Source organism: Diceros bicornis, chromosome 20 (assembly GCF_020826845.1).
Source record: "Diceros bicornis minor isolate mBicDic1 chromosome 20, mDicBic1.mat.cur, whole genome shotgun sequence".
In the NCBI taxonomy this organism is placed as follows: Eukaryota; Metazoa; Chordata; class Mammalia; order Perissodactyla; family Rhinocerotidae; genus Diceros; species Diceros bicornis.
Genome location: NC_080759.1, coordinates 47,046,176 through 47,071,343, shown reverse-complemented (window position 1 = coordinate 47,071,343; position 25,168 = coordinate 47,046,176). Strand labels below are relative to the sequence as shown.

At 35.6% G+C, this 25,168-nt stretch overlaps 1 long non-coding RNA gene across 1 annotated transcript in view; it reads left to right on the top strand.

Moving 5' to 3' along the window:
* The first annotated feature begins 23,043 nt into the window (after positions 1 to 23,043).
* The window catches only part of LOC131419280 (uncharacterized), a 44,503-nt gene continuing 42,378 nt past the window's right edge, over positions 23,044 to 25,168 (top strand). The window contains exon 1 of the long non-coding RNA XR_009223187.1: positions 23,044 to 23,217. This is a non-coding gene — a long non-coding RNA (uncharacterized LOC131419280). The remainder of the gene's footprint in view (positions 23,218 to 25,168) is intronic.

Genomic DNA, 25,168 nt, shown 5'->3' with positions numbered 1-25,168 from the left:
CAAGTGTGGATGTTTGTGCTGTGGTTTGTGAAAGCAAGTGAGGTATGCATTTGAGAGTTTCCCAGAAGTGTTTGAGGACTGGGGAGACACAGACTACTAGGGCTAACCCAACATGAATTCTCTCTTTCCTCTCTAGTAATAGAACTCTGATTTTTTGAGTCATGTTGCCATCCAGAATAAAAGATTATATTTCTCATCCTCCTTGCAGCTCAGTATGGCCATGTCACTAAATTCTGGACAATGAAATATAAGCAGATGAGTTTTATGAGGATTCTGGAGATGTTATTAAAATGAACTTATTCCTTCAGGATAAGGTTTTTGAAATTTCTTTTTTTTTTTCTGCCAAGGAAGATTCACCCTGAGCTAAGATCTGTGCCAATCTTCCTCTATTTTGTATGTGTTGCCACCACAGCATGGCTGACGTGTGGTGTAGGTCCACGCCTGTGATCCAATCAAGTGAACCTGGGCTGCCAAAGCGGAGTGCACTGAAATTAACCACTACGCCGTGGGGCTGCTGGCCCCTGAAATTTCTTTTTCTAACCTGAAAAATGAACTTGACGGCAGGGACTTTGGCAGCCATCTTGAAACTTGAAGTGACCTTGAGAATGGAAGCCAAACACTGATTGTGAGCAGAAACTCAGGTCCCAGAGTCCCTGATGAATGCAATATATTTGATCTATCTTTCTTGAACTGCCTACCTCTGGGCTGCTTTTACGTGGGTAAATAGACATAATCTTTACTGATAAATTAGTGTAAGGAGGATGTTAGAATTCCTAATGTAGCAGTTGGAGGACAAAGAATCAATCAGATTAATAAAATATCTTGTTTATTCACAGCCTGACTAAGCATAATAGTATTTTGACTATGAGTTTTATAAACAATAATTAGACTTTAAGACACAAAACTGGCTTGGAGGTAAGAGTTATCATTCAAAGAACAATTACTGAGAATCTTCTATAAGCAAGGCCCTGTGTAGATTTAGTCAAAAAAAACGAATAAAACTTAGTGCCTGCTCCCAGGATCACATTTTGGTGCAGAAAAAAGACATGTATTTTATAAGTGATATAAAAAAAATTTTTTAAATAGATTTCGTTTCTCTTAGAGCAATTTTAGGTTCACAGCAAAATTGAGAGGAAGGTACAGAGATTTCCCATATACCCAACATCCCTACCAGAGTGGGACGTTCGTTATAATTGATGAAACTATATTGACACATCATTATCACCAAAAGTCCATAGTTTACATTAGGTTCATTCTTAGTGTTGTACATTCTATGGGTTTGGACAAATGCATAATAACATGTATCTACCATTATAGTATCATACAGTGTGTTTTCACTGCCCTAAAAATCCTCTGTGCTCCATTTTTAAAAACAATTTTAAAATGCTGTTAGTGCACAGACTAAGAAGTTATTATGTAATAGATGAAGATTTTTAAGTACTGCAGCATGTTGGCAATCTCATTTATACAAATGTGGAGCGTGTGATGTGTCTTTGGCTTGTCTTCCCGACAATGTCAAGATATTAGAGTCTCTGCAAATCCCTGGTCATAGACAAGCCAGGCCTCTTTAAGAATTCGTGAAACAGACTGTAATACATTCTTTGGCCTAACTCCAGAATATTGCTGGTTAATAGGGAGTGAGTTGATTGATATAATATCTTTGCATTTACTTTCCAGACTTGGATTTCAGACTTGCTCCTTGGAGCACATCACACGGTACAGCATCCTTTCCAAGAATCCAGTGCAATGATCACTAAGCTAGTATCAGTAATATTTGATTTGTACAGATTGAAAGAGATGTCAGCAGACTGCAAAAATGATTGTGTCATTCTCAGGCAAAATTTCCAAGCGGATTGGTAAACAAATTATTTTGAAGTATTGAAACACTGACAAAGAGAAGGAGTGATCACTAGAAACTAACATAAGTTCACTAAGTATAAGACTTACCAAACTCAATTTATATGCTGGTAGGTAAGATGAACGCTAGAGATATACATATATGTTGTTTGTGGCAAGATATTTTCAAAATTTTTCTCTATTCAGTAGCAAACACTGAAAAAATTTAAGCTGCGTGATGATACTGATCAGATTTACATCTAAAGGAATGACATGATTTCTAAAAACCTCATTTCTTTCTTAGTTATCAGTTCTCATTTAGGAATTCGCATGGACAAGAGATAAATTGTAACTAGGAAGATGCAATGTTAGTACAAACAGAAACAATTTACACAAGGTAAGAATGGAAATGAGAAACATCTTACAAGAGTAGTTCTGTAGGCTTGGTTACCTAAGCTTTGAATACCCCAATACTTATTCAATGGTACATTTCCCGTTACTTACATATGATTAAATCTGACCAGAGGACTTAAAAGACAATGGCAGCAAGTCATAAAAATCATTTAAAATTTTGGTTGTATAATTTTTATGCATTTGTGTTTCTGGAAGATTTTCTGAGATGGAATTTGAATCACCAGTGGCATTTATAATGTCAAATAACCTCCATAATGTTGAATTGCAAGAGCCATGATTAGTGATGGGCAGTGCTGAGTTCTGGATAATAGCATTTGTTTCTATTCCTAGATACTTAAGATGAAGCTTTCTAGTTTACAGAAACAAGCGTACTTCTGATTGATGTATGAGATCAAAAGTATGTGTTGTTCTTAAGGATAAAAGTATTTCAAACTAATTTCAAAAAGCTATTCTTAGTTGAAATTTATTGCTATCTATCTATACCTTTCATTAAGATATGTTTATTGTAACTTACCCAATGTTATATGTCAATTATGTCTCAATAAAGCTGGAAAAAAAAGATACGTTTATTATAGTTTTTAACGTTGTCATACTCATTGTATGTGCTTCTGATTGTGGTTTACCGTTTTTCTCCAGCTGTATATTCCCTTTATTCCCTTATTAAAACAATAAAGTATTGAAGTTGGTTTGTTGTCACAATACTATTTTCTCATTTTGTCATTATGGTTAAACTGAACTTTTACCTCTAGTTCATAATACAAGTTTTCTTTTTTCCTTTCTCTGAGGGCCTAAGCTGTTTTGCTTCTTATTTCGTTTGCAAATTTTGCCTTCCTTTTCGCTGGAAATACAAAATAAAGTTTTTAAAGTGATTTGTGTGAATATGCATTTTTGTCTTTTGTGTTTGGGCCAAATTACGTGTTTTTCTTTTCCAAATTTTTTTGCTCTCCACTCCTGCATGGACATGAGCTCTTACAATGCAAGGCTTTAGTAAAGTAAATTTTTTCTCCAAAATACCATGATTTGTTTATCCCACAGCACTTTATATGTTATTTATTATTTCTTTTGTTTATGATGTATTAAATAAATTTGATGGTGAGCAAATTGAAAGGAGGGAAAACTTGTAAAAAAAATTTTGCTTTCCACAATTCTTTGAGTTTAACCTTGCACAAAGGGGACACTAATTTAACTGTGCAATTAACAAATCATTTTATGATTAATATTTTATATCCAAGCATCTCTTATAAGCCCATGACTTTATGAGGGGTTTCATAAATTCTATTAGTGATAAGGATAAAATCAGTTGTAATATAGAACTGTAACATATCAAGAATGAAAATGAAGAAATAAGCACAAAAATACATTGTTAAGAATCAGCACATAATTGAGAGAGATGCAAAATGGTTTTCCCATTACATAACCAATCAGTAATTTTTTTAATTATGTCTCTCTTTTTTTAAAAATTTTATTGAAGTCATATTGGTTTATAACATTGTGTAAGTTTCAGGTGTACATTATTATATTTCAGTTTCTGTATAGACTGCATCATGTTCACCACCAACAGCCTAGTTTTTATCCGTCACTGTACACATGTGCCCTTTTACCCCTTCTGCCCTCCCCCTGCACCCTTCCCCTCTGGTAACCACCAATCTGTTCTCCTTATCCATTTGTTTGTTTATCTTCCACATATGAGCGAAAGCACATGGTGTTTGTCTTTTTTCTTAAAAAATATTTTTCCCTTAAATTATTATTCTAATTTCACTTTATTTTGAAAGTGGGTGTGTGTGGGAGGAGAAAAAGATTTTAACGTAATGAGGGAAAATTTTTCATGAAATTAATATTCTGATGGAGTTGATAGATCTAAAGTTTATAATAATTTTATTTAAACCTTGACTTGAGTAAAAGGTACTTCTCTATAATTCCTGAGCATGTATTAAGTAAATATTTTGTGAAGCCACAAAAACCTGTTTGAATTTTTCCCCATCTTATGTTTGTTCTCCCTGCTCTATCTAGCTCTGTCTAGACTAATGTTTACCGAGATAAATCTTTTGCTTCTTGTAGACCAGCAGATAACCTGTAAGCCTTCTGGATGTGAAGTTCTTTCTGTAATAAGACAATTGGATGTTGTCCCTTTCCCCTTCATCCCTGCCTGCTCTTTCCAGGACCTGTGCACACTGACATTTTGGGATGTGTCACTGCTCAGTTGAGTCCAAAAATAACACAAACTGCCTGTGCATGAGGTGCAAGGCTTTGCTTTTTCCAAGAGGCCTGCATTTCCATGGAAACCAGACAGGCAGAAAAGAAAGACTAAATGCATGAAATCACTCAGTGCTTAGAAACAAAGCTTAATGCAGACCAACTGCCTCATCTGAATTCAGCCTGTGGAAACCAGGAGCAACCCTGACCCTGGGCTACTGAAGAAAAACATGCTCCCCACTGGCTTCAGTCCATGAGAAACATGTCTCTTTCTCACACTCGATACGTTATAAAGGCTAGAAAGGCAGGATTTGAAATCCAAGAGCTAGATTATTTCTACCTTCTGCCACTCTTTGGTAATCTGAAGGTCACATTTCCATTCTGCAAAATCACAAAAAATTTCTGAATTGCTTATCATTTCAAAGGAATGTTCAAGGTTATTTAAATCTTAAAGCTTAGTGAACAATAGTTTGAAACCCTTAGGAAATACTATATTAAACAAAAGATCCTTCCTCATGGTAGCTTAATTAAGCAATGGGTATTCGTCAAATGTCTATGTAAGACTTGTTATTGTCAAGCAGGAATGTCTTCTATTCAGAAACCAAACAACTGTAGATCAGGAGAAGAAAATTTTTCATGTCTCTACCCTCAGAGCTTCCTAGAGGAGTATGCAATTTTGATTTAATTGATATGAAAAATACTACTAAAACTACATGTATGTTGTGAAATGCAACCATTTCTCTGTCTGATAACCACCCAACAATTTCTCATTATGATAAAAAAAAAAACTGCAATGATTGTGCTTAGTAACTTGTGCTCCTCTTCCCACTTCCACCAGACACCCATGCTCTATCATTTTGGTCACTTCACCCTGTTCTTGAGAGAAATGTGGCTTGCCTGATATGTATGTTAACCTAAAAATAAAGAGCCAAAATGTGAAGCAGAGAGGTGTTTACTCAGGATCAAAGCATGACAATTTGGGGAGCACAGATTCAGGTAGATACCCAAATAGCTTCCCACTAGAGAGTAAAAGTCAGGGATTTTAAAGGCAAGGAAGGGAGGTTTGCATTACAAAGAGTGCTAATTGGGATTGGTGACAGAAAGCTAATCTTGGCTAAACATAATTGATTGCTGGGACTATAGCTAGAGGGAGACAAAAATCCTTCACTGTGATGAGTTGCAGGTGTTCTTGCAGTGTGTGCAGAATATTTGTGTCTTGCCTCAGTTCAAAAGTTCATGTTCTACCAGATGAAGATGTGCAGAAGGCCCATTTCCTTAAAGGCCTCCCAGGTCCATTTTAAAACCGTTAGACATAAGTGACCCCATTTGTTTCACACCTAACATTTTCCCCTTTTGATTGAGATCTTTTTCTGAAAGCATCGCTGATCAACTCTAGATTTGCTTAGTCTCACGTCACTGGGATGGACTGTCCTGGAAAGTCACATCCCAGGTTGGGGGATTTTTTTTTTCCAATGGTTATTCCAAGGAGTTGGTGTCATAAGGGTTGGCTACATTTGAGCAACAAGGAGGCAGTCAGGAAATGACTCGAGCAATTTCCTTGCCTGGGAACTTCATCCAGTTATCCACAAGTTAAGGTGAATAAGCCTTACCTATCATTCCAATATGTTGAGCGACCGTAATCTTGGTGCTTGTAGAAGTTCTGGAGCAGATCTGGTCCTGAATCTTGGGAAAGCTGTCAACATCAGATGTTGGCTGCTTCTCTTCCTAGTCAATTTGATTTGGAGGTCTGCGGTGTTTGTAAAGGATGTGATGTCTACCATCTGAATTTCTCTGAATCAGGAGGAGACTGTTGCCATGTTACAAGGACATTAGAATTGCAAAAGTCTGTCAATGAGGGGCTACTCTTTGCAGAGGTGGAATGGACTTCAACCACATTTGCTACAATCTTTATAGATCCCGTTGGTGATGCCTTTACATGAAAGTTATCTAGGTTATTTCTCTGATGCTCAGATTCAGTTCTTTATGTGTGAGCCTCAATTTTGATCCAGAGATCCAATTCAGTTTTATGAGTTTCCTTTCTATGAAGCATTTTTGCAAAAGCATCAGAGTAACTATAAATGACAAAAGACTTACAAATGATTCATTATCATGCAATTGACAAAGAAACTTTGTGACATACATTTTAAGATAATACTAGAATTATGACTGATAACATTATACCAGGACATATCATATTTTTAGGAATTTCACATAATTTCTAGATTACTTACAGACGTATGCAAATACATCATAAAGAAGGCTTAATGACATTTCTTGTTTGACAACACTTCCCATGTAATTCAACATATCAAATAAGCCCAGTTAGTTTGACAAATCTTTTTGAATGTTCCAGGTCAAAAAAGACTTCATTTAGAATCTGATTTGGGGAATTTTGTGAAAAATATATTTTAAAAAAAGGGTTTAAAACACTTGGTCACATAGGATCACAGGTCACTGTGAAATAATGCTCAGTTATCCATTTAACCATGATGACAATTAAAGACTTTAGGCAAATATGGAAAGTTAAATGGTTATAAGAAAAACTTTAGTTCTTGTAATTAAAGATCTGATAAAACAACACAGAAATTATTTTGATAAACCATAAAATCACTGCTTTGTAGGTAGACTAATCAAAGGTAAAGAAAAACTTTTCATAATCTTTTTATCAAGAACAGACTAAAAGCCCAAGAAAACTTTGTTCTTATAACAGAGAAAACACAAATTCTTATTTTGCGCCAGCTTACATTTGGTATTAGAACGCATTTACTTATTTAAATTCATTCCAATTTTAGCCAGCTTGACTATGCACAAAACTTCTTTTCTCAGGATTCCTTTTCTATAAACCTTCCATAACTTTTTTTTTTAATATTCAGAATTTGTCCTTTCCTCTTTCCCATAACCAGTTTTACTTTAGAACAAATTCAATTTCTTAACAAAAACATCTCTATTCCTCATACCTTCTTTTAAGGTGAAAACATACATTTTCTCATAGCATAAATTTTTCAGTGTGGCCCAAGACATGTTTACTAATAGACCCAAACATATTTTAGGTTTTTTTTTTTCTTATAATAAGAAACCAAAAGTGGATAATTAATTAGTAATTAGTAGTAATGAATTAGTAATTAATGTCTCATATTTTATCTTATTTGGAAATGATCTATATATTCAACAAATTTCTATGATTTAACTTAATTTACCAAAACTCTAAGGTTTCAAGTTACCAAAAGGTTTTCAAGTTATTTTTAAGTACATACACCATAATTATTGTTAAAAAAGTTCATCTTTTGTCTTTCTTACATCTGTTTGATTTACGTGTTCCCAATAATCGTGTTTAGATTACCCAAAAAAACTTCATGAGACATTAAACAGCCATCAATTTTTGGCTGACAAATTTTGTAACAGAGATAACATGAATTTGACTTTTAGTAAACCTAGGTAGAACAAAATTTTATATTTAATGTTGATAATTCTAAAAAATACCTCTATTAATTAGCCCAACAAACTTTAGTTTTAATACCAAATATTTTCTTAGCTCACATGATCCTGAAATTAATTTGGGTTAGTTTCTATTATATTTTTGAAAGTATGCTCAATTTATATAGTGCTTGTTTGTTTTTAAGCCAATTAATGGAGCTCTTTGATAAATTTCTGATAAATTTCACTAGAAACTGGTGAAAAGGAATGGGTGGAAATTGAATTGCCTCTAGAGCTACATTTCCAGTTTTCCAAAGATTTGTAAGATGTAACTTAAATGACATCATAGGTTCATCCACCCATCTAACTACATTATCCTCAATTTGTTTCTTTCCCTCTGGGTATATGGTTTTATCTTAGCTTAGGGGGGAAAGACTAAAACAAAATTTCTTATCAGGCTCTGAATATCAGCTTCCAATTTGGTCAAATTTATGGTTACAAAGTTGTTAAAAGCTTTCAAACATTTTATCAGGTGTCAGGCAAGACAAACAGAAAGAGACAGTACATTGTAGTAATTGAGTTCAGTATTGGAAACCAGACTCCCAACTCTAGCTGTGGGATGGTAGGCAAATAACTTAATCTTTTGTGCCTCAGGTCCCTTAGAAATAAAGTCTAGGGAGGATTAAGTAAACTGATACATAAATAAAGCATGTAGAACAGTGTCTGGCATAGAGTAGGGGCTCTGGGAATTATAACTAAGTATTACTACTTACCCAATATGACATGGCCACTTAGGATAGATGGTCACATTTGTCACATCACACCTTCAGTTTCCCAACTCATGCTATGACGTTATATACACCCTCAGAAATTTACACTATTCTAGGGGAAAGCAGAGAGGCCAAGGGATGGAAATATCCAAATATACTATGTTCATCTGGAGTTGACCAGAACTAATATTGTCTCTCCTTGCAGAGATGAAGTTGATGTATAGAAAAGTAAATGACATTATTTAAATGTTTGTGGTTTTGAAAATTCTACATTATTATTATTATTATTTTACCTACATAATTATTTTACCTGGACTCCAAATTTCCCCTTTATCAGCTGCTTAATTTTGTCTTAGTTACTTAGATTTTTTGGCCCTTATATCCTTATAAATTGCACAAAAATACTTCAACTACCTAAAGGCATAGAATGGACCTAGAATACTATCCTTTAGGTGTTTTCTGGTGGAAAAAACCTAACATTTTGGAAATACAATATGAATGAGTATTCTGGTATTCCTAGCTTGAATTCCTAGCAAGGCTAGCAGAAAGTTAACTGCATACAGAAAATGTACCTACACTTCTTTGGAATCCCAACACTACTATGTCATTTCTTTCTTTTTTTTTTTTGGTAAGGAAGATTAGCCCTGAGCTACCATCTGTTGCCAATCCTCCTCTTTTTGCTCAGGAAGATTGGCCGTGGGCTAACATCCATGTCCATCTTCCTGTACTTTATATGTGGGACTCCTGCCACAGCATGGCTTGACAAGTGGTGATATGTCCACGCCTGGGATCCAAACCTGCAAACCCTGGGCCGCTGAAGCAGAGTGGGCGAAATTAACCACTACGCTACCAGGCTGGCCCACATCATTTTCTTTTGATAATATAGCAATTTATTTCTCTTGATTTTAAAACGGGTTGAGAGATATACTTTATTAAGTAATTTATTCCATTTTTCATTCAGGCACTTTGGAAATTAATATTATTTAAAATTAAATATGTTCTAAGAAGAAACTTTTTTATTTCCCTGGGTTAAATGGAGACAGACAAGATTCTCACAAAACACAGCTAGAATCGCTACATTAAGATATTTCATGTTCAAGTGAGGTAATCAGATACCTTCATATTATTTATATTATTTAAATTTAAAGTTTAAAATATATTAAAAAATCACAGTCACAAGATTTTGTTTATTTCTTTGTTTTGTTAAACTAAGTTTGAATAACAAAAAGCAAAGTTAGATAGAAGCAGCTCCAGTGATACATCTTGGAAGAATGTTATTTAATCTTTGGTAACTTGGAAGAGATATTTTGTAATCTTCCCTTTCTCACTTTCATAAAATTTTCTCTTGATTGCAGTGTATGTGCAATGACTCCTTATAGCAGTTATCAGTTTTCATATATCACCATCATCATCACCATCAACATCATCATAGACATTTATTTCACATCTAATCTGTTTTGGAAAACATGCAAGGGCACTTCAGATGGGAATCAAGGCCAAGAGAAAGAGGAATCCTCACAAGTAAATTTGATTCAGCGACTTTGCTTGGAAATTTGCTTTCTGATTAAAAAAAGGGGCAAATCTAATTTTCATTATTACATCATGTAATGTAGAGTATTTGATTTTCTTGGCAGTGACAAAACTCAAAATTAATACTGAATGGTGCCAGGAATTTTAAAAGTATGCTCAGATTTCATCTACACATATGCAAACGTAGCAGCATCCCTGAGCATTAGAGCAAGGATCTAAACTGGTGTTTTATGATGATTAAGAATATCGCATGAAGATCGTCTCTTTCTATGTACGTTCAAACAAATTTAAAAAGAATTATTCTGTGCCGTTAAGACTGTAATATTATTGCTACAAAGTTTTTCCTAAAACCATCTGTTCTTTGTCGGCAAGAGAAATAAAAGTCTCATAAACAGAATTTGGCCGGATCCTTACATAATTGTTTCCATAACTCAAAATCATAAACACGCCAAAAACTAATATGTACCAATGTAATAAGAATGTTCTGAAATAGCATTAAATATTTAAGATAATATTACAAAAAGAAAAAATCAGTTAAATATAAAAGAGATTTTAAAAAATCCCTGACAATTTTATTTTCCAATTAAAGAATGTAGATGATTGCCCTAGGGTCGTGACCTACTATTTTAAGTGATGACTTCTAACAGCTCTATTTTGGACACTGCCAAATGTTATAATAAGTGTCTTCAGCCTTTAAAGAATGCAATATTTTCTCTAAATGGGAGCTGTGCAGTGTAAAGGGCATTGGAGTTGATCTTTGAAGTTCAACTCTCATAACCTTGTCTTGCCTTTGCAACATGAGTCCAGCTGTTTAAGCTCACGTCACCGTGGTTTCCTTGCAGGCTAAACTAAAATATATTCACTTCTTGGGGTTACTTGGGTGATTAAATGAGAACACATATTAGTAAAATTATTTAATACAAAGTTATTTACAACTTTTTATTAATCTATGTATTTTGCTAGTACTAAAAATATTTAATATTTTTCTACTAAACATTGACCCATGCCATGTATTTATTTATTATTAATTTAGCTAATATGTATATTTCATGAATTAGTTTTTAGTTATTTGAGAATTTTTTTAAATAACCTGTTTTATTTTAACTTCTTTATAAACTTTTTCTAACTTCTACTATTCTTCATTTTTTCCATCAGAAGTCTTCTAATCTTTCTTGCTCTCATAAATATGACTTCTATGTCTCATTCTTTTCTTGAACTTTCTTGAGTCTATTATATATGCATTGCTCCTTTTCAGCACCTCTTACCATAAGAGATCCTTTTTTAATTCTTAAAGCTATGTTCCCTTAAATTAAACTTTTGCAGAATTGGAGGAGATTATGAGTAAGGAGAATTGGTTACATGCTTTGACAATAATTTATATTTTGTGATGTGTCAATGCAGTCAAGATTCTTGTTGAACTAGTCATACTGTTACATTTAACTAAGAAATACCCAATTGTCTGATTTCAAAATATTTTAATTCTGTATGGTAGCTCAGGGAAATTCATTTTCTTCTGTTTTTCAAATAAAAATACTTTCTCCTTTTATATTTAATGTGAATGGAAAATTTTGGTTGTTCAGTAGATGTCACTATAAGGCTGTTCTACTGTCATTTTATATTCTTATATTCATACTAACAAAGCTGAAATAGAGATATTTTCAATTGTTTTAATGTTAGAAATATTTTAATGTCTCAACTTTAGTTGAACACAGAGAGAAATAGATACCCTTTAAATAAAAATAATTATTTAAAGTAATGAAACACATACAATGTTTACATTTTCATTGTGGCATAATTTTAGATGGTGTTAAATGTTTGTTACCATAATGCAAGTTCCAGTTAAACTATCATATAAACTCAAGTTGATCAATCAAGCTTAGTAAATGGTGAGAAGGAGATTTAGTGACTCGTTCTCTGTTATTATCTATGTAAAAGTTTGTTATTAAAGAAAACCCTGTTTATGTCTTCACTATTTCTGAACTCTTTCATGAGAAAGAGACATGCCTTATATACTGTAATTTTTGTTTAAGAACAGGAAGTTTATAGAAACAGCAAGTTCACTCAATGATCCTTTTCCTTTTAGACTTTAATTTTTATATTGCTACCTCCACTTAAACATTCCTTTATAATTCTTTAATCATCACTACTTTAGCTTTCCATAAAGTTCTTAGATAACAAATATCTCTTGTGTGGTCCCGTCTTCTCATTTTTAGTAACATGAAACACATGTTCACTTTTTGGAGTGTTCCTTACAATGCTCCTTGGAATGCTTTGCCAGGCAAGATATGCTCAGTTCCTGAGTTCTTCCCTTATTATTATTTTTAATCTCCCTCTCTCTTTCATCTAGTTTTTACAGTGTGACTTCAAATAGGAATTTTTTCTTTTGTCCATTAATAATAATAAAAATAGCTGGTGTTAATTGAATGTGTGCTAGCCTTAATCCACGGTCCGGTACTCTTCACACTGCTTTAATGCTGTATTAGTCTGGGGAGGCTAGCTGCGCTAATAGCTCAGCAGCACAACCCAGTAGCATACACTCACTCACATCATGTCCAGTGTAAATGTTCCTTGTCTGGTTTCTCTTCTCGGCGCTCCACCCCAGGATCCAAAGCTCCTTTTATCCTGACGTGACCACCTCAGCACGTGGCCCCCAAAGTCTCCAGTGTAGGGAGAGAGGGACTGAAGGGAAGGGGGGCCAGGGATGGAAGCATCTGGACCACCTTACCCACCGCGTCCCCTGGCATCTCATTGGCCAAAAAATATCAAATATCTCCAAGTGAGGTAAGAAGGATGGGAAATGTGATAAAAATGGTGATTTTCTTCTTCATGATTTATACACTTGCATGTTATAAAACAGACGTTTAGAATGCAATACTCAGCTATCTTCATGCCACTTTAAAAAATAGTCATTGCCCTAAGAAATTTTGTACTAAATCATAGATTTTATACTGTCATTTATAAGATTTTAGGATTTAAATAAGAGCTCAATAATGCTCTAAAATAATGAAAATTATCAAAATATCATGTTCCAGAAAATTTAGAGTTGCAGTACTGTAAATGATGCCTAGCTATATATACTGAATTTACAGGGAAGTAAATTTCTCTAGTGTACTGAGCAAGAGTTTTTGATTAGAAATGGGGTAATATGGTGGCAATTATGCAGCCTATTACTATAATCATGCTGATCTTGCTAGGGGCACAATTTTGTCAGCAATTACTTCTTTTGCAATACTTTCCTAAGTCATTTAGCTTCCCCTTGATCATACTGAGGCCAATTTTACTTCACTTTGACTTCTAGAATTTTATATACCTTTGCCTTTTTATTAGATTATTAGTATATGTACCAGAATTTGGGTGTAATATTATACTTTATTAAAAAGTAGGTTAAATTTCTAACATTTGTCACAGTGGAACCCAAGTATATGAAGTGATGCTTGGCATCATGTGAAGTAAATTATTAATTTAGTAGTTATGTCAATTGTGTGATTTTGACATTCTATCTTGCTTGAACTAAAAATTCTGGGAAAGATATTATAAGTAACTTCATGGAAATTATTTTACTTCAAATATATTTTAAAATATGCAGTCCTATGCATGCCCTATTCATGCAGTTGTATGCTTCTATTTGAAATGAGTTTGATTATATATACGTACGTGTGTGCATATATAGATATATATACATACATTACATTTATATTACTAAAAAATCTAATTAACAAAAGTTAGTTCATTTCCCAGATAATAAAGTGACAGAGCCCTTTGCTATTGTTTTATCTCTTCTGTTTGTGTGTCAAAGAAAGTCAGCAATTGTGTTGGGGCATTGCTTTATGCATTTTATGTACCATAAGAGAAATTGGCAAAAAGCTCTTAAGTTTTTTCCTTCTAGTTTAGAAACACAAAACAATTCATAAACTGTTATTTCTTTGTAGAGATGTAAAATAAAGTGTTTGCTCTGTGTAGCTTTTAGCTGATTTTAGCTTAAGTGTGCATTGTTGCTGATGTTGAACAAAAGACACTTTCTGTAACTGCTCTAACTTGGATAGTTTCCAAAAAAGGAAGCAAATATTTTACAAGATTATTCCAGGAAACAAAAGAAAAATGAAAAGAAAAAAAATGCATGTGATTTTCTTTCTTGTGCAAGACTCTCCTGCCTCCAGAAGCCTACACTGTCCTAGTCCTGGCAATGGGGCAGTGGTTGCCAGGCTCCATAGTCTCCTCTCGGTTTGTGGTATGGATATTCTTTCTTCTGAAGCAAACGTAGCCAGACTGCAGAAAATGAGCTCTTTCAACCTCATGCACGAACTCTAAGTACATGTATAGAGAATACTTTTGGAGTGTCCTCTCAATAGTATCAGCACAGATACAGATATGGATAGATATATACTAGAGATAGATATTTAATGGTAAAGGAACTGTTTAAAAATTGATATGCATTCTACACTTTCATATTCACTTTTCACAGCAACCTGCTGAGTTGAGAAACATAATTATGCCCATTTAACTGACGAGAAGAACAAACATCAGAGACCTGGGATGACAGAATTCATAAGTGGGAAAAATGGGATTTGAACCCAGGTCAGCTAGTTTTTGTACCAGGTACACTGTATTATACTTTCAGGCTGAATGGGACACAGTGATACTACTTTCTAAGCTCTGAACAGACTGGGAAGCCCCGCGAGGAGCTGTATGTACTTAGGAAAAGTATTCTATTTCTGGAGGCATGCCCACTCACAATGAATCACTTACGAGAGGACAAAAGTGATACTTGATGACAGCACAGATTTTTATATCCTTTTCTCTAAAACAAACACAAGAACAAACTTTAAAAGCTGTAGCACTCCAGTGTCACTTCTGAAATTACCTCTTCTAGAGGCAATACATCTATAAAGCACAAAAATACAATAGTGTTGCCCAGCAGGAACTGTTTTAGGTTCTTGAAGCTGGCAAAAATATTTGACTTCGTACATCTAAATCTCTTTTATATTTCAAATGACCACATTCAAAATTTGGGTTTTAATTAAAAATAAATGGGTGTAACAAATGTAACCAAGGAACTCAACTGTTATGTGTTCTAGTCAACCTGTGTTTAAAATATGTACATATACAGGTATATATTTATTAAATTGAATTAATAAATATTTTTAAGCTATTTTATTAGTATTTTAGAAGTCAGAAGACAAAATCTGTCATATATAATCAGCGATCTTTTATCTTCTAAGGTATTATTTTCTTTGATTTTACTTTATACATCCTCAAGTTTCAAGTTGCATTTCAAAAAAGAGGAAATTTAGATTATGTGCACTTTCCAATAGAAATTAATGTATAATAGATTCGTTGTGGGCAGCCTCTGTTGGTTTTGAGTTCTCAGATCCTTAACAGAAGCTAGAGATGCAGGAAATGAAACTTGTGGTCATCACGTGTCCATATCCTTGAAGTCCACAAGTGTTCATCTCCTTTGAACTAGAGGGTAGAAAGAGGAAAGGGAAAGTTGATGCAGCATTTTTTTGCTTCTTGTTCTCATGGAATATGAGTTTATGTTCCATGTATTTGTTCTCTTGTCCAAATAAATTGTAGCTCCAGGGAATTTACCATGTTCATTGTTTTAGAAGTGGATAGGGTCAAGTTATCTGATTTTGGTGTATATCTCTGGAAGGGCATTCAGGCCAGCACACACATTCAGAAATCCAGAGTCATTAGAGACTAGAATCACACTATCTTATAAAATGAAAGAAACTTCTGCAGGGAGGCAGGAACTCAAGGAGGAGAAATGCTTCTGCCAGTGGAAGCTCTTGAGCAAAGTGATTCTGTTGTCTCCAGGTGTATCCAAATGAACTAAAGCCCCTTAATGGAGTGCATAGTGCTTCATTTTCATTCTCACAATATTCAAAGAAATTAACTACTGAAGTAATACCCTGGCTCTATTACACATTATTGTAAAACATATATACTTTTTAAATATCAGAACTTATATAATTAATGTCCTTTTCCAAGAAGAGTCTATAAATTTGGTCAACAGTGATTATTTAAAATTTTAAAAAAATTGTTTATATAGTTCATTTTGACAAAACATAAGAAGAACAGCTCTATGTTTTGGTGGTATAGTTGCCTAAGGGCTTTTGAGCGGAAAGATGTAGGATTTCTTCCTTAAGTGAGTCTTGACTGAGGACGGTGAAATCAGAATAATGACACTTAATCCAGTGGCTTTTTAAAGTGATATTAGCTTGAATTATTCATGAAAACTACACAGGATATTTGTTAAAATGCAGATTTCTAGGCTCCAAGTCAGTCTTATTGAATCTAATGCTCTGTGGATGGAGATTTGAAATGTGAATTTAAAGAACGTGCCCCATATAATTCTTATTAACATTAAAGTTAAGAATCTCTAGCTCATCCTGTCTATTTAATAAGATACAAAATATGGCATGAGATATTGAGGAAACATTATATGTCTAAATAGATTATATATAGCATATATATGGTATACATCACATATATGTGATATAGTACATATATATGTCATTTTATATCAACGCTCATATTAAATATTGTTTGAATAATATGTCATAATTAACCATTGTTTTAGGTCAATATATAACAATCACAGAAATAGTTATGCTTACTATAAAGTTAATACAATCTAAGGTTGAATTGTAATTTCAGAGACAGTTGTTTCAGGTTTGACTTATTTGGAAAATTACCTTAGCATCTATTTCAAGGACTGATTTAATCTTTATGAAATAAGTTTTAGTAAATATTTATTGAATAAATGGATAGGACACGGTAGGACATTATACTTTGCGTTATGACATGTTAAGCCTAAAATATTTCCATGCATTTCTTTTTTTTTTTTAATTTTTTATTGCAGTAACATTGGTTTATAACATTGTAAAAATTTCAGGTGTACATCATTGTACTTCTATTTCTGCATAGATTACATCATGTTCACCACCAAAATACTAATTACAACCCATCACCACACACATGTACCGAATTATCCCTTTCACCCTCCTCCCTCCCCCCTTCCCCTCTGGTAACCACCAATCCAATCTCTGTGCCTATGTGTTTGTTTATTGTTGTTATTATCTACTACTTAATGAAGGAAATCATACGGTATTTGACCTTCTCCCTCTGACTTATTTCACTTTGCATTATACCCTCAATGTCCATCCATGTTGTCACAAATGCCTGGATTTCATCGTTTCTTATGGCTGAGTAGTATTCCATTGTGTATATATACCACATCTTCTTTATCCATGCGTCCCTTGATGGGCACTTAGGTTGCTTCCAAGTCTTGGTTATTGTGAATAACGCTGCAATGAACACAGGGGTGCATGTACCTTTACAAATTGGTGTTTTCAAGTTCTTTGGATAAATACCAAACAGTGGAATAGCTGGATCATATGGTAGTTCTATCCTTGCTTTTTTGAGGAATCTCCGTACTGTTTTCCATAGTGGCTGCACCAGTTTGCACTCCCATCAGCAGTGTATGAGAGTTCCCTTCTCTCCACATCCTCTCCAACACATGTTGTTTGCTGTCTTGTTAATTATAGCCATTCTGACGGGCGTGAGGTGATATCTCGTAGTTTTGATTTGCATTTCCCTGATAGTTAGTGATTTTGAACATCTTTTCATGTGTCTGTGGGCCATCTGTCTATCTTCTTTGGAGAAATGTCTGTTCAGGTCTTTTGCCCATTTTTTAATTGGGTTGGTAGTTTTTTTGTTGTTGAGATGCATGAGTTCTTTATATATTTTGGAGATTAAGCCCTTATCAGATGTGTGGTTTGCAAATATCTTCTTCCAATTGTTAGGTTGTCTTTTGGTTTTGTTGATGGTTTCCTTTGCTGTGCAGAAGCTTTTTAGTTTGATGTAGTCCCATTTGTTTATTTTTTCTGTTGTTTCTCTTGCCCGGTCAGATGTGGTGTTTGAAAAGATGTTGCTAAGACCGATGTCGAAGAGCGTACTGCTTATGTTTTCTTCTAGAAGTTTCATAGTTTCAGGTCTTACATTCAAGTCTTTAATCCATTTGGAGTTAATTTTTGTGTATGGTGTAAGGTAAGGGTCTACTTTCATTTTTTTGCATGTGGCTATCCAGTTTTCCCAACACCATTTGTTGAAGAGACTTTCTTTTCCCCATTGTACGTTCTTGGCTCTTTTGTCAAAGATTAGCTGTCCATAGATGTGTGGGTTTATTTCTGGGCTTTCGATTCTATTCCATTGATCTGTGTGTCTGTTTTTGTGCCAGTACCGTGCTGTTTTGGTTACTATAGCTTTGTAGTATATTTTGAAATCAGGGAGTGTGATACCTCCAGCTTTGTTCTTTTTTCTCAGGATTCCTTTAGCTATGCGGGGTATTTTGTTGTTCCATATAAATTTTAGGATTCTTTGTTCTATTTCTGTGAAAAATGTTGTTGGAACTTTGATAGGGATTGCATTGAATCTATAGATGGCTTTAGGAAGTATGGACATCTTAACTATGTTAATTCTTCCAATCCAAGAGCACGGAATATCTTTCCATTTCTTTGTGTCTTCTTCAATTTCTTTCAGAAATGTTTTATAGTTTTTGGTGTACAGATCTTTCACCTCTTTGGTTAAGTTTATTCCTAGGTATTTTATTCTTTTTGTTGCAACTGTAAATGGGATGGTATTCTTAATTTCTCTTTCTGCTACTTCGTTGTTAGTGTACAGAAATGCAACTGATTTTTGTATGTTGGTTTTGTATCCTGCAACTTTACCATATTCGTTTATTACTTCTAAAAGTTTTCTGGTGGATTCTTTAGGGTTTTCTATATATAAAATCATGTCATCTGCAAATAGTGACAATTTCACTTCTTCCTTTCCAATTTGGATCCCTTTTATTTCTTTCTCTTGCCTGATTGCTCTGGCTAGGACTTCCAATACTATGTTAAATAGGAGTGGTAACAGTGGGCATCCTTGTCTGGTTCCTGTTCTTAGAGGGATAGCTTTCAGTTTTTCACCATTGAGGATGATATTAGCTGTGGGTTTCTCATATATGGTATTTATTATGTTGAGGCACTTTCCTTCTATACCCGTTTTATTCAGAGTTTTTATCATAAATGGATGCTGTATCTTGTCAAATGCTTTCTCTGCATCTATTGAGATGATCATGTGATTTTTGTTCTTCATTTTATTAATGTGGTGTATTACATTGATTGATTTGCGAATGTTAAACCATCCCTGCATACCTGGAATAAATCCCACTTGATCGTGGTGTATAATCTTTTTAACGTATTGTTGTATGCGATTTGCTAGTATTTTGTTGAGGATTTTCGCATCGATGTTCATCAGTGATATTGGCCTGTAATTTTCTTTTTTTGTGTTGTCCTTGTCTGGTTTTGGTATCAGGGTAATGTCAGCTTCGTAGAATGAGTTAGGGAGCTTCCCCCCCTCCTCAATTTTTTGGAAGAGTTTGAGAAGGATAGGTATTAAGTCTTCTTTGAATGTTTGGTAGAATTCACCAGGGAAGCCCTGGACTTTTATTTTTGGGGAGGTTTGTGATTACTGTTTTGATCTCCTTACTGGTGATTGGTCTATTCAAATTCTCTACTTCTTCTTGATCCAGTTTTGGAAGGTTGTATGATTCTAAGAAGTTATCCATTTCTTCCAGATTGTCGAATTGGTTGGCATATAGCTTTTCATAGTATTCTCTTATAATCTTTTGTATTTCTGAGGTGTCTGTTGTAACCTCTCCTCTTTCATTTCTGATTTTACTTATTTGTGCCTTCTCTCTTTTTTTCTTGGTGAGTCTAGCTAAAGGTTTGCCAATTTTGTTGATCTTTTCAAAGAACCAGCTCCTGGTTTTATTAATTTTTTCTATTGTTTCTTTGGTCTCTATTTCATTAATTTCTGCTCTGATTTTTATTATTTCCCTTCTTCTACTGATTTGGGGCTTGGTTTGTTCTTCTTTTTCCAGTTCCTTTAGGTGCATTGTTAGATTGTTTATTTGAGATTTTTCTTGTTTGTTGAGATAGGCCTGTATCGCTATAAACTTCCCTCTTAGAACCGCTTTTGCTGTATCCCATAAATTCTGGCATGTCGTATTTTCATTTTCATTTGTCTCCAGGTATTTTTTGATTTCTTCTTTGATTTCTTCATTAACCCAGTCATTGTTCAGTAGCATTTTCTTTAATCTCCATGTATTTGTGGCTTTTCTGATTTTCTTCCTATTGTTGATTTCTAGTTTCATACTGTTGTGGTCAGAAAAGATGCTTGGTATTATTTTAATCTTCTTAAATTTATGGAGACTTGTTTTGTGGCCTAATATGTGATGAATCCTGGAGAATGTTCCATGTGCATTTGAAAAGAACGTGTATTCTTCGGTTTTTGGATGGAATGCTCTGTATATATCTACTAGGTCCATCTGTTCTAGTTTGTCGTTTAAGGCCAATGTTTCCTTATTGATTTTCTGTTTGGATGATCTATCCCTTGATGTGAGTGGAGTGTTAAAGTCCCCTACTATTATTGTGTTACTGTCTATTTCTGTTTTTATATCTGTTAATAATTGCTTTATATATTTAGGTGCACCTACATTGGGTGCGTAGATATTTACAAGTGTTATATCCTCTTGTTGGATTGTTCCCTTGATCATTATGTAATGCCCTTCTTTGTCTCTTTTTACAGTTTTTGTTTTAAAGTCTATTTTGTCTGATATGAGTACTGCTACCCCAGCTTCCTTTTCATTGCCATTTGCGTGGAGTATCTTTTTCCATCCCTTCACTTTCAGTTTGTGAGTGTCTTTAGTTCTGAAGTGTGTCTCTTGTATGCAGCATATATATGGGTCTTGTTTTTTTATCCAGTCAGCCACCCTATGCCTTCTAATTGGAGCATTTAGTCCATTGACGTTTAAAGTAGCCATTGATAAGTATGTACTTACTGCCATTTTTTAACTTTTTTTTTTTTTTTCCTCAGTGTTGTAGTAGTCCTTCTCTGTTCCTTACTTCTTCTATACAGAATTGATGGTCACTTTAGTTTGACCTGTGTCTGAAAGCTGTACTCTTTAACTACCCTCCTCCCTCCTTTTATGTTTTTGATATCATATCTAACCTCTTTTTTGTGCATTTGTATCCATTACGTTCTAATCATGGAAATAGATAATTTTTCCTATTTGTGGTCTTCTCTTTTCCCCTTAAATCAGTCCCTTTAACATTTATTGTAGCACTGGTTTCTTGGTGACAAACTCCTTTAATTTTTGCTTATCTGGGAAATTTTTGATCTCTCCTTCCATTTTGAATGATAACCTTGCTGGGTAGAGTATTCTTGGCTGTAAGTTTTTTCCTTTTAGCACTTTAAATATATTGTGCCATTCTCTTCTAGCCTGTAAGGTTTCTGCTGAGAAGTCAGCTGATAGCCTTATGGGGTTTCCTTTGTATGTAACTTGACATTCTCTTGCGGCTTTTAGGATTCTCTCTTTATCTTTAATTCTGGACATTTTGATTATGATGTGTCTTGGTGTGGGCCTCTTTGGGTTTATCTTGTTTGGGGCTCTCTGTGCCTCCTGTACCTGGATGTCTGTTTCCTTCCTTAGATTAGGGAAGTTTTCATCTATTATTTCTTGAAATAGATTCTCTGACCCCTTGTCTCGCTCTTCTCCTTCCGGGACACCTATAACACGGATGTTAGTATGCTTGATGTTGTCCCAGAGGTCCCTTAGACTGTCCTCACTCTTTTTAATTCTTTTCTCTTTTACCTGTTCACCTTGGGAAATTTCTTCTAGTCTTTCTTCCAGCTCACAGATCCGTTCTTCTGTATCCTCTACTCTGCTTTTGAGTCCCTCTAATGAATTTTTCATTTCCAGTATTGTATTCTTCATTTCTGATTGGTTCTTTTTTATATCTTCCATTTCTTTGTTGACATTCTCACTGAGTTCATCTATTCTCCCCAGATCAGTGAGCATCCTTAACACTCTTAGTTTGAACTCTCTGTCGGGTAGGTTGCTCATTTCTGTTTCACTTAGTTTCTTTTCTGAGGTTTTGTCCTGTTCCCTTACTTGGAATGTATTCTTTTGCCTCCTCATTTTGCCTCTTTCCCTGTGCTTGTGTCTACGTATTAGGTAGGTCAGCTACGTCTCCTGCTCTTGGATAGGTGACCTTATGTAAGTGATGCCTTAGGAGGTTTCCCGTGTGCTTCCCTCAGTTCTCAATGTTCCAGGGGTGACCCCTATGTGGGCTACGTGTGTCCTTCTATTGTGGCCCGTTAGCTCTCCCTATAGGCGCCCAGGGAAGCTGAGTTATGCTCCTGGCCAGCTGTTGTAATGCTCAGCTGTTTGTAGTTGTTGTAGGCCCTTCAGTCTCTTTATCAGGTGTGGGGATCCCCAGCACAGTTGGCTGCAAGTTCTAATACCACATTTGTGTTGCAGTATTTCTTTTAAGTGAGTAGGCCCCCAGCGTGGCAGGTTGTTAGGCTCAGGGCCTTACAATTGCTGTAAGCCTCTAGCCTATTAGGTCTCTTGTCAGCTCTCTGAGGATTGCAGCTGGGTGGGGTTGGCCACTGGCATGGGAGCACCCAATTGTTTCATGCTTTGGAAGGTGGGGCAAACCTCCTATGTGGGTCTTTGAGAAGCACAAGTCTTCTGCAGCTGACAAGCCCTGTTGCCCACAGGTCCACACACACAGTCAATGCAGTCCTGCTCCGTGTGAGCACCCCGACCCCCAAGCAGACCCAGTCTCTCCAAGGCAGGAGCCCCACACACTCCACCACCGCCCCACACTCTCCACCTGCTCCTTGTGCACACCCTGCCCCGCTAAATTCGGCTCAGTTGCCAGGCTGCAGAGAATCCAGTCACCAATCTATGCAGGCCCACATGTTGCCTGAGGGCTTGTTGTTGGGTGGGGCCAGTCTCTAGGGTGGGCTGCCTGCCCTGGCTGAGCTGGATTAAATCGGTGCTCTAGCGGGTGGGGCAGACCCTGGGCTAGCAGGCCCCAGGGAGAACTCCAATGGCGTCTGTGTCAGCACGCCCACACCAGGCCACAACAATGGCCGCCGCCAATGTCCCAGTCCCTGTAGAGGTCTCACCCCTCACTGAGATGCACTCAGGGCCTATTAGGTGAGTCTCTTGTCACCAAAGCACTGTACACCTTTCTTTCTGGTGATTTTAGGATGCTTTCTGCAACGGGTGAGTTTGTGCGCGGGCCCTTTAAGAGCCAGTTTTAGTTTCCTTGTGAACCGGGTTTTCTGGGGGTCCTCCCCAATGCTTTAGTAGCAGGCAACGTCAGATATTATGCCGCTGGTGTCGATTGTGCTGGGTCCACAAAATGCCCACAGCGGGGGCGCTCCCCGGCTCAGGACCCCGCGCCTCCAGGGAGGCTGCGTACCTGTGAGCTGCTCCCGGCGGCCGTGAAGCTGGCGGCTTGTGAAGGCGGCGTTTCTCCTCTCCAGAAGGGAGTCTCTGCCTCTTCCACCCCAGTTAGGATTGTCCGTTGTTGCAGGAGTTCTTCTTATCCAGTTTTCAGTTCTGTCTCAGCGGTAATTTTTCCACGAGTAGTTGTAAATTGGCTGTGTCCACGGGAGGAGGTGAGTTCAGAGTCTGCCTACGCCGCCGTCTTGACTCCGCCTCTCTCCATACATTTCTAATAAAATTTAATTACAGTGCTTCATTCTATTCCATAGTAAATTTATTTGCTGTTCATTGAACTGAGCTTCTGTCATTGTAATTTTTACTAGGAGGACCATTGTTTAACATCTCATACTGGATTAGTATAGGTTATAAACTAAGTCTGTGACAGAGAATATTAAATTTCTTCTCTTTATTGAATTTTTGGATTTAAAGGGCTTCATGTTTAATTGGGAAAGTGTCTCAACTTTCAAATGGAGTGTTTCCAGGTAGACTGCTAGGATTTGCCAGAAGGATGAGATACTCATTGTTGCTGGTAAAGTTTTTATGACTAAAATGATGCTTGTAAACCTCAAAGACAGGAGTGTTCACTGACTGAGAATTGGATCCATATGCCTGCTAACAGAGGAAATATAGAAAATGCAATCAGATTCGAAAAGGGTCAGATTGGAAAGGTTAGAGTTGATCTTGGCAGCAGGAGAAAACGCTTTGAAGCTTTTCTAAAGGAGTGTGTGGTAAGCACTTATGGGTAGATTGTTTTTATAGACTAGGATTCTTATCTGTGATGCAATTTAAATAGGAATGGGTATACTTATCTTCAGAGTTCCTCTGAAAAAATTTAAAAGTCAGTAACCGGTGGCTCAAAGAGCTGACATCCATCGAAAGACAAAGTGCTTAAGAAATTATGTCACAGTGTTGAGTTCAACAAGAAAAACATATTTTGATTTCCCTCTGTACTAACATCATTATTTTCAAGCTATTTTTCAGACATAGCCATTTATCTACCAGAACACCAGATTGCTCAAATAATTATAATTCATAATGTGGCCACAGGGTCTTTTAATCTTTTAATTGACTATCCTAGGAATTATATGTACATCAAATGGTAACATTACAGGGAATAAAAATGCATCTTAACACAGAGATTGCATTTAAAGAGATTGTTCTTTTTCCCTCAGTGCTTTCTCATTCAGACATTTAAAATTGCTTTTCTCAAATCTGTCGACAAGTTCACATACAATATAGTTAAACGAGTTTCCCAGCATTTGAGGAAACCATGAAGTTCAGTTTGCAAAGAGTTATAACTTTAAAGAGAAATACAACCAAGAGTCCCACGTTCCAGTTTTGCTTGAGAATTTTTTTAATGATGTTCAATCTCAAATGGTCCCATTTAAATGGAAATAGAGTCAAAAAAGATTTTTCTCCCTGCTTTTATTCTGTGAACATGTCAAATCATAAAGAAAATTGGAAGTTTGGAGAATTATTACCTGGGTAGAGTGCTTCACACTGCCTTTTATAGCTTCTACAATTTTTTTCTAGGAAAAGCTCTTGGTGCAGTTGAATAATAAAGCTGCTCCTGCTTTTCACGACCTTTCTGAGGAGTAAAAAATTCTACTCTTCTACAAATCAGACTTCTCTAAAAATAGTTAATTCTGAAATTAAT